At 43.9% G+C, this 15400-nt stretch overlaps 1 long non-coding RNA gene across 2 annotated transcripts in view; it reads right to left on the bottom strand.

The window, feature by feature from the left end:
* The window catches only part of LOC307181315, a 2020778-nt gene that overhangs the window by 360643 nt on the left and 1644735 nt on the right, over nucleotides 1-15400 (bottom strand). The window contains exon 7 of one of the 2 annotated variants that reach the window (XR_013826417.1): nucleotides 7259-7319. The exons of the other annotated variant lie outside the window; for it this stretch is intronic. This is a non-coding gene — a long non-coding RNA (uncharacterized lncRNA). Of the gene's footprint in view, nucleotides 1-7258; nucleotides 7320-15400 lie in introns of those variants that run through there. 2 annotated transcript variants of the gene reach the window in all.

Below are 15400 nucleotides of genomic sequence, written 5' to 3'. Positions count from 1 at the left end.
CAGACGCTTTCCTAACACTCTCCCCACTTGGAGAGTCAGCGCCTTTAACCTCCTGTTTGGCCCAGTTTACAATTTCTGCGGAAGATGAACAGGAATAGCGAGAACCAATGAGAGACTAGCTGGAGGTGTCTGGACGGGCAAATTTAACTCTCATTTCCCACCAGGAAGAGGAAATAACCAAAGGCTCAGCGTGCCGTACCGGAACCAGATTAGGGCCTGAAGCCATTCTGCGGTGTTGCGGCCAGGTCACAAGAAAGCGAGTTGAAGAAAGGAGCTCAGGGGCACTGTAATTCACAAACCTGCAGAGTTATAAATGACAGCTATCGTCCAAAAATAGACTGAAGTAAGGCTGCCAAGAGGACTTGAAAGCGGGGCAGAATTGCAGGAAACCGATTTCAGGAGGTAGACTGGAATTGCTTTGAAAACATAGGAAAAGAGGCAGAACGTCCACAATGATGCACTTGGCCAAAAAGGGCGTATGCGTTTTTTCCTGAATATATTCAGGAAAAAACGCATACGCCCTTTTTGGCCAACCAAGCAAGCTTGCAAAGGAAATCTGCACTACAATGAAGTCTCACTTCCCCCCGGTCAAAAGGGCCATCTGAAAAAAGTGTAAAATCCAGAAAGGCAGGACAGGCCATGGAGAACTGGGAGCCTTGTTATGCTGATGGGCGGGATGTAAATTGCCAACAACCACTCGGGAGAAGTGTATGGTGTTTCCTGAAACATCTAAAAAACAAAGCAACAGAACCTAGGGCACTTCCACTTATGGTCCTATAGCTTAGGGAAATTAAAATCAAAAAGACACAGCCACCCCAAAGTTTGGAACGGCTCTGTTTACAAGAACCTCGTTTACAGTACAAGTTCAACATCGCAGAAAGTGAAAAATGGATAAAGAAGTTGTGGTATTTACTTACAAAGCAATATCACTCAGCAATGAAATCTGTGTCATCAGGCCCTTAGCAGCACAATGAGTGGATTCAGGTATGATGATTCTAACTGAAGTAAGTCACACAGAAAAAGAAACATCATAAGATATCAGTAATACACGGAATGTAAACTTGGCTACACAGGAACTGAATTACAGAACAGAACAGGGTCTCAAATTTAGAAAACCAACTTATGCTTGCTTAAGGGGAAAGGTGAGTTGGGGTGCTGCATAAAACCAGAGATTGAAATGAGCACAGATAAAGTTCCTTAAGCCAAATATGGAATAGACAAGAGCTACTCCTTGCTCAACGAAATGGACTCAACACCACATATTAAACGCCTAAGAATGTACCTGACTAGTAAGTATCTTAAAACCTATGGATTGCTATGTCTCCGAAAGAGAATCAAGCATGTGTACAGGGGCATAAACGCAGCAGTGATAGGATTGGAGAGGTTCGGTGAGCAAATGAAGACCCTTTGAAGTCATATTGCATGGTACCCATTCCACGGGTTTCAACTACCCAGGTTTAAGGTATTCTTCCTTCAGCTAAAACATGCATGTGGAACCTAGAGTATGAATAACCATGTGATCGGGAGACGTGTTCAAATATGTCTCAGTTTTCGTACCCTGGTACTCGGGTGCAACATTCCAGACGCTTTACTAACACTCTCCCGACTTGGAGAGTCAGTCCCTTTAACCTCCTGTTTGGCCCAGTTTGCAATTTCTGCTTAAGATGAACAGAAATAGCGAGAACCAATGAGAGGCTAGCTGGAGGTGTCTGGACGGGCAAATTTAACTCTCATTTCCCACCAGGAAGAGGAAATAACCAAAGGCTCAGCGTGCCGTGCCGGAACCAGATTAGGGCCTGAAGCCATCCTGCGGTGTTGCGGCCAGCTCAAAAGAAAGCGAGTTGAAGAAAGGAGCTCAGGGGCACTGTAATTCACAAACGTGCAGAGTTATAAATGACAGCTATCGTCCAAAAATAGACTGAAGTAAGGCTGCCAAGAGGACTTGAAAACAGGGCAGAATTGGAGGAAAGCGATTTCAGGAGGTAGACTGGAATTGCATTGAAAGCATAGGAAAAGAGGCAGAACGTCCACAATGATGCACTTGGCCAAAAAGGTCGTATGCGTTTTTTCCTGAATATATTCAGGAAAAAACGCATACGCCCTTTTTGGCCAAACAAGCAAGCTTGCAAAGGAAATCTGCACTACAATGAAGTCTCACTTCCCCCCGGGCAAAAGGGCCATCTGAAAAAAGTGTAAAATCCAGAAAGGCAGGACAGGCCATGGAGAACTGGGAGCCTTGTTATGCTGATGTGCGGGATGTAAATTGCCAACAACCACTCGGGAGAAGTGTATGGTGTTTCCTGAAACATCTAAAAAACAAAGCAACAGAGCCTAGGTCACTTCCACTTAAGGTCCTATAGCTTAGGGAAATTAAAATCAAAAAGACACAGCCACCCCAAAGTTTGGAACGGCTCTGTTTACAAGAACCTCGTTTACAGTACAAGTTCAACATCGCAGAAAGTGAAAAATGGATAAAGAAGTTGTGGTATTTACTTACAAAGCAATATCACTCAGCAATGAAATCTGTGTCATCAGGCCCTTAGCAGCACAATGAGTGGATTCAGGTATGATGATTCTAACTGAAGTAAGTCACACAGAAAAAGAAACATCATAAGATATCAGTAATACACGGAATGTAAACTTGGCTACACAGGAACTGAATTACAGAACAGAACAGGGACTCAAATTTAGAAAACCAACTTATGCTTGCTTAAGGGTAAAGGTGAGTTGGGGTGCTGCATAAAACCAGAGATTGAAATGAGCACAGATAAAGTTCCTTAAGCCAAATATGGAATAGACAAGAGCTACTCCTTGCTCAACGAAATGGACTCAACACCGCATATTAAACGCCTAAGAATGTACCTGACTAGTAAGTATCGTAAAACCTATGGATTGCTATGTCTCCGAAAGAGAATCAAGCATGTGTACAGGGGCATAAACGCAGCAGTGATAGGATTGGAGAGGTTCGGTGAGCAAATGAAGACCCTTTGAAGTCATATTGCATGGTACCCATTCCACGGGTTTCAACTACCCAGGTTTTAGGTATTCTTCCTTCAGCTAAAACATGCATGTGGAACCTAGAGTATGATCAAACATGTGATCGGGAGACGTGTTCAAATATGTCTCAGTTTTCGTACCCTGGTACTTGGGTGCAACATTCCAGACGCTTTACTAACACTCTCCCGACTTGGAGAGTCAGTCCCTTTAACCTCCTGTTTGGCCCAGTTTGCAATTTCTGCGGAAGATGAACAGGAATAGCGAGAACCAATGAGAGGCTAGCTGGAGGTGTCTGGACGGGCAAATTTAACTCTCATTTCCCACCAGGAAGAGGAATTAACCAAAGGCTCAGCGTGCCGTGCCGGAACCAGATTAGGTCCTGAAGCCATCCTGCGGTGTTGCGGCCAGGTCACAAGAAAGCGAGTTGAAGAAAGGAGCTCAGGGGCACTGTAATTCACAAACCTGCAGAGTTATAAATGACAGCTATCGTCCAAAAATAGACTGAAGTAAGGCTGCCAAGAGGACTTGAAAGCAGGGCAGAATTGCAGGAAACCGATTTCAGGAGGTAGACTGGAATTGCATTGAAAGCATAGGAAAAGAGGCAGAACGTCCACAATGATGCACTTGGCCAAAAAGGGCGTATGCGTTTTTTCCTGAATATATTCAGGAAAAAACGCATACGCCCTTTTTGGCCAACCAAGCAAGCTTGCAAAGGAAATCTGCACTACAATGAAGTCTCACTTCCCCCCGGTCAAAAGGGCCATCTGAAAAAAGTGTAAAATCCAGAAAGGCAGGACAGGCCATGGAGAACTGGGAGCCTTGTTATGCTGATGGGTGGGATGTAAATTGCCAACAACCACTCAGGAGAAGTGTATGGTGTTTCCTGAAACATCTAAAAAACAAAGCAACAGAGCCTAGGGCACTTCCACTTATGGTCCTATAGCTTAGGGAAATTAAAATCAAAAAGACACAGCCACCCCAAAGTTTGGGACGCCTCCGTTTACAAGAACCTCGTTTACCATAGAAGTTCAATATCACAGAAAGTGAAAAATGGATAAAGAACTTGTGGTACTTACGTACAATGCAGTATCACTCAGCAATGAAATCTATGTCATCAGGCCCATAGCAGCATAATGAGTGGATTCAGGTACGATGATTCTAACTGAAATAAGTCACACAGAAAAAGAAACATCATAAGATATCACTAATACACGGAATGTAAACTTGGCTACACAGGAACTGAATTACAGAACAGAACAGGGTCTCAAATTTAGAAAACCAACTTATGCTTGCTTAAGGGGAAAGGTGAGTTGGGGTGCTGCATAAAACCAGAGATTGAAATGAGCACAGATAAAGTTCCTTAAGCCAAATATGGAATAGACAAGAGCTACTCCTTGCTCAACGAAATGGACTCAACACCGCATATTAAACGCCTAAGAATGTACCTGACTTGTAAGTATCTTAAAACCTATGGATTGCTATGTCTCCGAAAGAGAATCAAGCATGTGTACAGGGGCATAAACGCAGCAGTGATAGGATTGGAGAGGTTCGGTGAGCAAATGAAGACCCTTTGAAGTCATATTGCATGGTACCCATTACACGGGTCTCAACTCTCCAGGTTTAAGGTATTCTTCCTTCAGCTAAAACATGCATGTGGAACCCAGAGTATGATCAACCATGTGAACGGGAGACGTGTTCAAATATGTCTCAGTTTTCCTCCCCTGGTACTCGGGTTCAACATTCCAGACGCTTTACTAACACTCTTCCAACTTGGAGAGTCAGTCCCTTTAACCTCCTGTTTGGCACAGTTTGCAATTTCTGCGGAAGATGAACAGGAATAGCGAGAACCAATGAGAGACTAGCTGGAGGTGTCTGGACGGGCAAATTTAACTCTCATTTCCCACCAGGAAGAGGAATTAACCAAAGGCTCAGCATGCCGTGCCGGAACCAGATTAGGGCCTGAAGCCATCCTGCGGTGTTGCGGCCAGGTCACAAGAAAGCGAGTTGAAGAAAGGAGCTCAGGGGCACTGTAATTCACAAACCTGCAGAGTTATAAATGACAGCTATCGTCCAAAAATAGACTGAAGTAAGGCTGCCAAGAGGACTTGAAAGCGGGGCAGAATTGCAGGAAACCGATTTCAGGAGGTAGACTGGAATTGCATTGCAAGCATAGGAAAAGAGGCAGAACGTCCACAATGATGCACTTGGCCAAAAAGGGCGTATGCGTTTTTTCCTGAATATATTCAGGAAAAAACGCATACGCCCTTTTTGGCCAACCAAGCAAGCTTGCAAAGGAAATCTGCACTACAATGAAGTCTCACTTCCCCCCGGTCAAAAGGGCCATCTGAAAAAAGTGTAAAATCCAGAAAGGCAGGACAGGCCATGGAGAACTGGGAGCCTTGTTATGCTGATGGGCGGGATGTAAATTGCCAACAACCACTCGGGAGAAGTGTATGGTGTTTCCTGAAACATCTAAAAAACAAAGCAACAGAACCTAGGGCACTTCCACTTATGGTCCTATAGCTTAGGGAAATTAAAATCAAAAAGACACAGCCACCCCAAAGTTTGGGACGCCTCCGTTTACAAGAACCTCGTATACCATACAAGTTCAATATCACAGAAAGTGAAAAATGGATAAAGAACTTGTGGTACTTACGTACAATGCAGTATCACTCAGCAATGAAATCTATGTCATCAGGCCCATAACAGCATAATGAGTGGATTCAGGTACGATGATTCTAACTGAAATAAGTCACACAGAAAAAGAAACATCATAAGATATCAGTAATACACGGAATGTAAACTTGGCTACACAGGAACTGAATTACAGAACAAAACAGGGTCTCAAATTTAGAAAACCAACTTATGCTTGCTTAAGGGGAAAGGTGAGTTGGGGTGCTGCATAAAACCAGAGATTGAAATGAGCACAGATAAAGTTCCTTAAGCCAAATATGGAATAGACAAGAGCTACTCCTTGCTCAACGAAATGGACTCAACACCCCATATTAAACGCCTAAGAATGTACCTGACTAGTAAGTATCATAAAACCTATGGATTGCTATGTCTCCAAAAGAGAATCAAGCGTGTGTACAGGGGCATAAACGCAGCAGTGATAGGATTGGAGAGGTTCGGTGAGCAAATGAAGACCCTTTGAAGTCATATTGCATGGTACCCATTCCACGGGTCTCAACTCTCCAGGTTTAAGGTATTCTTCCTTCAGCTAAAACATGCATGTGGAACCCAGAGTATGATCAACCATGTGAACGGGAGACGTGTTCAAATATGTCTCAGTTTTCCTCCCCTGGTACTCGGGTGCAACATTCCAGACGCTTTACTAACACTCTTCCGACTTGGAGAGTCAGTCCCTTTAACCTCCTGTTTGGCACAGTTTGCAATTTCTGCGGAAGATGAACAGGAATAGCGAGAACCAATGAGAGACTAGCTGGAGGTGTCTGGACGGGCAAATTTAACTCTCATTTCCCACCAGGAAGAGGAAATAACCAAAGGCTCAGCGTGCCGTGCCGGAACCAGATTAGGGCCTGAAGCCATCCTGCGGTGTTGCGGCCAGGTCACAAGAAAGCGAGTTGAAGAAAGGAGCTCAGGGGCACTGTAATTCACAAACCTGCAGAGTTATAAATGACAGCTATCGTCCAAAAATAGACTGAAGTAAGGCTGCCAAGAGGACTTGAAAGCGGGGCAGAATTGCAGGAAACCGATTTCAGGAGGTAGACTGGAATTGCATTGAAAGCATAGGAAAAGAGGCAGAACGTCCACAATGATGCACTTGGCCAAAAAGGGCGTATGCGTTTTTTCCTGAATATATTCAGGAAAAAACGCATACGCACTTTTTGGCCAACCAAGCAAGCTTGCAAAGGAAATCTGCACTACAATGAAGTGTCACTTCCCCCCGGTCAAAAGGGCCATCTGAAAAAAGTGTAAAATCCAGAAAGGCAGGACAGGCCATGGAGAACTGGGAGCCTTGTTATGCTGATGGGCGGGATGTAAATTGCCAACAGACACTTGGGAGAAGTGTATGGTGTTTCCTGAAACATCTAAAAAACAAAGCAACAGAGCCTAGGGCACTTCCACTTATGGTCCTATAGCTTAGGGAAATTAAAATCAAAAAGACACAGCCACCCCAAAGTTTGGAACGGCTCTGTTTACAAGAACCTCGTTTACAGTACAAGTTCAACATCGCAGAAAGTGAAAAATGGATAAAGAAGTTGTGGTATTTACTTACAAAGCAATATCACTCAGCAATGAAATCTGTGTCATCAGGCCCTTAGCAGCACAATGAGTGGAATCAGGTATGATGATTCTAACTGAAATAAGTCACACAGAAAAAGAAACATCATAAGATATCAGTAATACACGGAATGTAAACTTGGCTACACAGGAACTGAATTACAGAACAGAACAGGGTCTCAAATTTAGAAAACCAACTTATGCTTGCTTAAGGGTAAAGGTGAGTTGGGGTGCTGCATAAAACCAGAGATTGAAATGAGCACAGATAAAGTTCCTTAAGTCAAATATGGAATAGACAACAGCTACTCCTTGCTCAACGAAATGGACTCAACACCGCATATTAAACGCCTAAGAATGTACCTGACTAGTAAATATCTTAAAACCTATGGATTGCTATGTCTCCGAAAGAGAATCAAGCATGTGTACAGGGGCATAAACGCAGCAGTGATAGGATTGGAGAGGTTCGGTGAGCAAATGAAGACCCTTTGAAGTCATATTGCATGGTACCCATTCCACGGGTTTCAACTACCCAGGTTTAAGGTATTCTTCCTTCAGCTAAAACATGCATGTGGAACCTAGAGTATGATCAACCATGTGATCGGGAGACGTGTTCAAATATGTCTCAGTTTTCGTACCCTGGTACTCGGGTGCAACATTCCAGACGCTTTACTAACACTCTCCCGATTTGGAGAGTCAGTCCCTTTAACCTCCTGTTTGGCCCAGTTTGCAATTTCTGCTTAAGATGAACAGAAATAGCGAGAACCAATGAGAGGCTAGCTGGAGGTGTCTGGACGGGCAAATTTAACTCTCATTTCCCACCAGGAAGAGGAAATAACCAAAGGCTCAGCGTGCCGTGCCGGAACCAGATTAGGGCCTGAAGCCATCCTGCGGTGTTGCGGCCAGCTCAAAAGAAAGCGAGTTGAAGAAAGGAGCTCAGGGGCACTGTAATTCACAAACCTGCAGAGTTATAAATGACAGCTATCGTCCAAAAATAGACTGAAGTAAGGCTGCCAAGAGGACTTGAAAGCAGGGCAGAATTGGAGGAAACCGATTTCAGGAGGTAGACTGGAATTGCATTGAAAGCATAGGAAAAGAGGCAGAACGTCCACAATGATGCACTTGGCCAAAAAGGGCGTATGCGTTTTTTCCTGAATATATTCAGGAAAAAACGCATACGCCCTTTTTGGCCAAGCAAGCAAGCTTGCAAAGGAAATCTGCACTACAATGAAGTCTCACTTCCCCCCGGGCAAAAGGGCCATCTGAAAAAAGTGTAAAATCCAGAAAGGCAGGACAGGCCATGGAGAACTGGGAGCCTTGTTATGCTGATGGGCGGGATGTAAATTGCCAACAACCACTGGGGAGAAGTGTATGGTGTTTCCTGAAACATCTAAAAAACAAAGCAACAGAGCCTAGGGCACTTCCACTTATGGTCCTATAGCTTAGGGAAATTAAAATCAAAAAGACACAGCCACCCCAAAGTTTGGGACGCCTCCGTTTACAAGAACCTCGTTTACCATACAAGATCAAAATCACAGAAAGTGAAAAATGGATAAAGAACTTGTGGTACTTACGTACAATGCAGTATCACTCAGCAATGAAATCTATGTCATCAGGCCCATAGCAGCATAATGAGTGGATTCAGGTACGATGATTCTAACTGAAATAAGTCACACAGTAAAAGAAACATCATAAGATATCAGTAATACACGGAATATAAACTTGGCTACACAGGAACTGCATTCCAGAACAGAACAGGGTCTCAAATTTAGAAAACCAACTTATGCTTGCTTAAGGGTAAAGGTGAGTTGGGGTGCTGCATAAAACCAGAGATTGAAATGAGCACAGATAAAGTTCCTTAAGTCAAATATGGAATAGACAAGAGCTACTCCTTGCTCAACGAAATGGACTCAACACCGCATATTAAACGCCTAAGAATGTACCTGACTAGTAAGTATTGTAAAACCTATGGATTGCTATGTCTCCAAAAGAGAATCAAGCATGTGTACAGGGGCATAAACGCAGCAGTGATAGGATTGGAGAGGTTCGGTGAGCAAATGAAGACCCTTTGAAGTCATATTGCATGGTACCCATTCCACGGGTCTCAACTCTCCAGGTTTAAGGTATTCTTCCTTCAGCTAAAACATGCATGTGGAACCCAAGAATGATCAACCATGTGAACGGGAGACGTGCTCAAATATGTCTCAGTTTTCCTCCCCTGATACTCGGGTGCAACATTCCAGACGCTTTACTAACACTCTCCCCACTTGGAGAGTCAGCGCCTTTAACCTCCTGTTTGGCCCAGTTTGCAATTTCTGCGGAAGATGAACAGGAATACCGAGAACCAATGAGAGGCTAGCTGGAGGTGTCTGGACGGGCAAATTTAACTCTCATTTCCCACCAGGAAGAGGAAATAACCAAAGGCTCAGCGTGCCGTACCGGAACCAGATTAGGGCCTGAAGCCATCCTGCGGTGTTGCGGCCAGCTCAAAAGAAAGCGAGTTGAAGAAAGGAGCTCAGGGGCACTGTAATTCACAAACCTGCAGAGTTATAAATGACAGCTATCGTCCAAAAATAGACTGAAGTAAGGCTGCCAAGAGGACTTGAAAGCGGGGCAGAATTGCAGGAAACCGATTTCAGGAGGTAGACTGGAATTGCATTGAAAGCATAGGAAAAGAGGCAGAACGTCCACAATGATGCACTTGGCCAAAAAGGGCGTATGCGTTTTTTCCTGAATATATTCAGGAAAAAACGCATACGCCCTTTTTGGCCAACCAAGCAAGCTTGCAAAGGAAATCTGCACTACAATGAAGTCTCACTTCCCCCCGGTCAAAAGGGCCATCTGAAAAAAGTGTAAAATCCAGAAAGGCAGGACAGGCCATGGAGAACTGGGAGCCTTGTTATGCTGATGGGCGGGATGTAAATTGCCAACAACCACTCGGGAGAAGTGTATGGTGTTTCCTGAAACATCTTAAAAACAAAGCAACAGAGCCTAGGGCACTTCCACTTATGGTCCTATAGCTTAGGGAAATTAAAATCAAAAAGACACAGCCACCCCAAAGTTTGGAACGGCTCTGTTTACAAGAACCTCGTTTACAGTACAAGTTCAACATCGCAGAAAGTGAAAAATGGATAAAAAAGTTGTGGTATTTACTTACAAAGCAATAACACTCAGCAATGAAATCTGTGTCATCAGGCCCTTAGCAGCACAATGAGTGGATTCAGGTATGATGATTCTAACTGAAGTAAGTCACACAGAAAAAGAAACATCATAAGATATCAGTAATACACGGAATATAAACTTGGCTACACAGGAACTGAATTACAGAACAGAACAGGGTCTCAAATTTAGAAAACCAACTTATGCTTGCTTAAGGGGAAAGGTGAGTTGGGGTGCTGCATAAAACCAGAGATTGAAATGAGCACAGATAAAGTTCCTTAAGTCAAATATGGAATAGACAAGAGCTACTCCTTGCTCAACGAAATGGACTCAACACCGCATATTAAACGCCTAAGAATGTACCTGACTAGTAAGTATCTTAAAACCTATGGATTGCTATGTCTCTGAAAGAGAATCAAGCATGTGTACAGGGGCATAAACGCAGCAGTGATAGGATTGGAGAGGTTCGGTGAGCAAATGAAGACCCTTTGAAGTCATATTGCATGGTACCCATTACACGGGTCTTAACTCTCCAGGTTTAAGGTATTCTTCCTTCAGCTAAAACATGCATGTGGAACCCAAGTATGATCAACCATGTGAACGGGAGACGTGTTCAAATATGTCTCAGTTTTCCTCCCCTGGTACTCGGGTGCAACATTCCAGACGCTTTACTAACACTCTCCCCACTTGGAGAGTCAGCGCCTTTAACCTCCTGTTTGGCCCAGTTTGCAATTTCTGCGGAAGATGAACAGGAATAGCGAGAACCAATGAGAGACTAGCTGGAGGTGTCTGGACGGGCAAATTTAACTCTCATTTCCCACCAGGAAGAGGAAATAACGAAAGGCTCAGCGTGCCGTGCCGGAACCAGATTAGGGCCTGAAGCCATCCTGCGGTGTTGCGGCCAGGTCACAAGAAAGCGAGTTGAAGAAAGGAGCTCAGGGGCACTGTAATTCACAAACCTGCAGAGTTATAAATGACAGCTATCGTCCAAAAATAGACTGAAGTAAGGCTGCCAAGAGGACTTGAAAGAGGGGCAGAATTGCAGGAAACCGATTTCAGGAGGTAGACTGGAATTGCATTGAAAGCATAGGAAAAGAGGCAGAACGTCCACAATGATGCACTTGGCCAAAAAGGGCGTATGCGTTTTTTCCTGAATATATTCAGGAAAAAACGCATACGCCCTTTTTGGCCAAACAAGCAAGCTTGCAAAGGAAATCTGCACTACAATGAAGTCTCACTTCCCCCCGGTCAAAAGGGCCATCTGAAAAAAGTGCAAAATCCAGAAAGGCAGGACAGGACATGGAGAACTGGGAGCCTTGTTATGCTGATGGGCGGGATGTAAATTGCCAACAACCACTCGGGAGAAGTGTATGGTGTTTCCTGAAACATCTAAAAAACAAAGCAACAGAACCTAGGGCACTTCCACTTATGGTCCTATAGCTTAGGGAAATTAAAACCAAAAAGACACAGCCACCCCAAACTTTCGAACGGCTCTGTTTACAAGAACCTCATTTACAGTACAAGTTCAACATCGCAGAAAGTGAAAAATGGATAAAGAAGTTGTGGTATTTACTTACAAAGCAATATCACTCAGCAATGAAATCTGTGTCATCAGGCCCGTAGCAGCACAATGAGTGGATTCAGGTATGATGATTCTAACTGAAATAAGTCACACAGAAAAAGAAACATCATAAGATATCAGTAATACACGGAATGTAAACTTGGCTACACAGGAACTGAATTACAGAACAGAACAGGGTCTCAAATTTAGAAAACCAACTTATGCTTGCTTAAGGGTAAAGGTGAGTTGGGGTGCTGCATAAAACCAGAGATTGAAATGAGCACAGATAAAGTTCCTTAAGTCAAATATGGAATAGACAAGAGCTACTCCTTGCTCAACGAAATGGACTCAACACCGCATATTAAACGCCTAAGAATGTACCTGACTAGTAAGTATTGTAAAACCTATGGATTGCTATGTCTCCAAAAGAGAATCAAGCATGTGTACAGGGGCATAAACGCAGCAGTGATAGGATTGGAGAGGTTCGGTGAGCAAATGAAGACCCTTTGAAGTCATATTGCATGGTACCCATTCCACGGGTCTCAACTCTCCAGGTTTAAGGTATTCTTCCTTCAGCTAAAACATGCATGTGGAACCCAAGAATGATCAACCATGTGAACGGGAGACGTGCTCAAATATGTCTCAGTTTTCCTCCCCTGATACTCGGGTGCAACATTCCAGACGCTTTACTAACACTCTCCCCACTTGGAGAGTCAGCGCCTTTAACCTCCTGTTTGGCCCAGTTTGCAATTTCTGCGGAAGATGAACAGGAATACCGAGAACCAATGAGAGGCTAGCTGGAGGTGTCTGGACGGGCAAATTTAACTCTCATTTCCCACCAGGAAGAGGAAATAACCAAAGGCTCAGCGTGCCGTACCGGAACCAGATTAGGGCCTGAAGCCATCCTGCGGTGTTGCGGCCAGCTCAAAAGAAAGCGAGTTGAAGAAAGGAGCTCAGGGGCACTGTAATTCACAAACCTGCAGAGTTATAAATGACAGCTATCGTCCAAAAATAGACTGAAGTAAGGCTGCCAAGAGGACTTGAAAGCGGGGCAGAATTGCAGGAAACCGATTTCAGGAGGTAGACTGGAATTGCATTGAAAGCATAGGAAAAGAGGCAGAACGTCCACAATGATGCACTTGGCCAAAAAGGGCGTATGCGTTTTTTCCTGAATATATTCAGGAAAAAACGCATACGCCCTTTTTGGCCAACCAAGCAAGCTTGCAAAGGAAATCTGCACTACAATGAAGTCTCACTTCCCCCCGGTCAAAAGGGCCATCTGAAAAAAGTGTAAAATCCAGAAAGGCAGGACAGGCCATGGAGAACTGGGAGCCTTGTTATGCTGATGGGCGGGATGTAAATTGCCAACAACCACTCGGGAGAAGTGTATGGTGTTTCCTGAAACATCTTAAAAACAAAGCAACAGAGCCTAGGGCACTTCCACTTATGGTCCTATAGCTTAGGGAAATTAAAATCAAAAAGACACAGCCACCCCAAAGTTTGGAACGGCTCTGTTTACAAGAACCTCGTTTACAGTACAAGTTCAACATCGCAGAAAGTGAAAAATGGATAAAAAAGTTGTGGTATTTACTTACAAAGCAATAACACTCAGCAATGAAATCTGTGTCATCAGGCCCTTAGCAGCACAATGAGTGGATTCAGGTATGATGATTCTAACTGAAGTAAGTCACACAGAAAAAGAAACATCATAAGATATCAGTAATACACGGAATATAAACTTGGCTACACAGGAACTGAATTACAGAACAGAACAGGGTCTCAAATTTAGAAAACCAACTTATGCTTGCTTAAGGGGAAAGGTGAGTTGGGGTGCTGCATAAAACCAGAGATTGAAATGAGCACAGATAAAGTTCCTTAAGTCAAATATGGAATAGACAAGAGCTACTCCTTGCTCAACGAAATGGACTCAACACCGCATATTAAACGCCTAAGAATGTACCTGACTAGTAAGTATCTTAAAACCTATGGATTGCTATGTCTCTGAAAGAGAATCAAGCATGTGTACAGGGGCATAAACGCAGCAGTGATAGGATTGGAGAGGTTCGGTGAGCAAATGAAGACCCTTTGAAGTCATATTGCATGGTACCCATTACACGGGTCTTAACTCTCCAGGTTTAAGGTATTCTTCCTTCAGCTAAAACATGCATGTGGAACCCAAGTATGATCAACCATGTGAACGGGAGACGTGTTCAAATATGTCTCAGTTTTCCTCCCCTGGTACTCGGGTGCAACATTCCAGACGCTTTACTAACACTCTCCCCACTTGGAGAGTCAGCGCCTTTAACCTCCTGTTTGGCCCAGTTTGCAATTTCTGCGGAAGATGAACAGGAATAGCGAGAACCAATGAGAGACTAGCTGGAGGTGTCTGGACGGGCAAATTTAACTCTCATTTCCCACCAGGAAGAGGAAATAACGAAAGGCTCAGCGTGCCGTGCCGGAACCAGATTAGGGCCTGAAGCCATCCTGTGGTGTTGCGGCCAGGTCACAAGAAAGCGAGTTGAAGAAAGGAGCTCAGGGGCACTGTAATTCACAAACCTGCAGAGTTATAAATGACAGCTATCGTCCAAAAATAGACTGAAGTAAGGCTGCCAAGAGGACTTGAAAGCAGGGCAGAATTGCAGGAAACCAATTTCAGGAGGTAGACTGGAATTGCATTGAAAGCATAGGAAAAGAGGCAGAACGTCCACAATGATGCACTTGGCCAAAAAGGGCGTATGCGTTTTTTCCTGAATATATTCAGGAAAAAACGCATACGCCCTTTTTGGCCAACCAAGCAAGCTTGCAAAGGAAATCTGCACTACAATGAAGTCTCACTTCCCCCCGGTCAAAAGGGCCATCTGAAAAAAGTGTAAAATCCAGAAAGGCAGGACAGGCCATGGAGAACTGGGAGCCTTGTTATGCTGATGGGCGGGATGTAAATTGCCAACAGACACTCGGGAGAAGTGTATGGTGTTTCCTGAAACATCTAAAAAACAAAGCAACAGAACCTAGGGCACTTCCACTTATGGTCCTATAGCTTAGGGAAATTAAAATCAAAAAGACACAGCCACCCCAAAGTTTGGGACGCCTCTGTTTACAAGAACCTCGTTTACAGTACAAGTTCAACATCGCAGAAAGTGAAAAATGGATAAAGAAGTTGTGGTATTTACTTACAAAGCAATATCACTCAGCAATGAAATCTGTGTCATCAGGCCCTTAGCAGCACAATGAGTGGATTCAGGTATGATGATTCTAACTGAAGTAAGTCACACAGAAAAAGAAACATCATAAGATATCAGTAATACACGGAATGTAAACTTGGCTACACAGGAACTGAATTACAGAACAGAACAGGGTCTCAAATTTAGAAAAACAACTTATGCTTGCTTAAGGGGAAAGGTGAGTTGGGGTGCTGCATAAAACCAGAGATTGAAATGAGCA

Source organism: Stenella coeruleoalba (assembly GCF_951394435.1).
Source record: "Stenella coeruleoalba genome assembly, contig: scaffold_49, whole genome shotgun sequence".
NCBI lineage: Eukaryota > Metazoa > Chordata > Mammalia > Artiodactyla > Delphinidae > Stenella > Stenella coeruleoalba.
The sequence above is the reverse complement of the archived record's forward strand: the minus strand, read 5'-3'. Positions and strand labels throughout refer to the sequence as shown.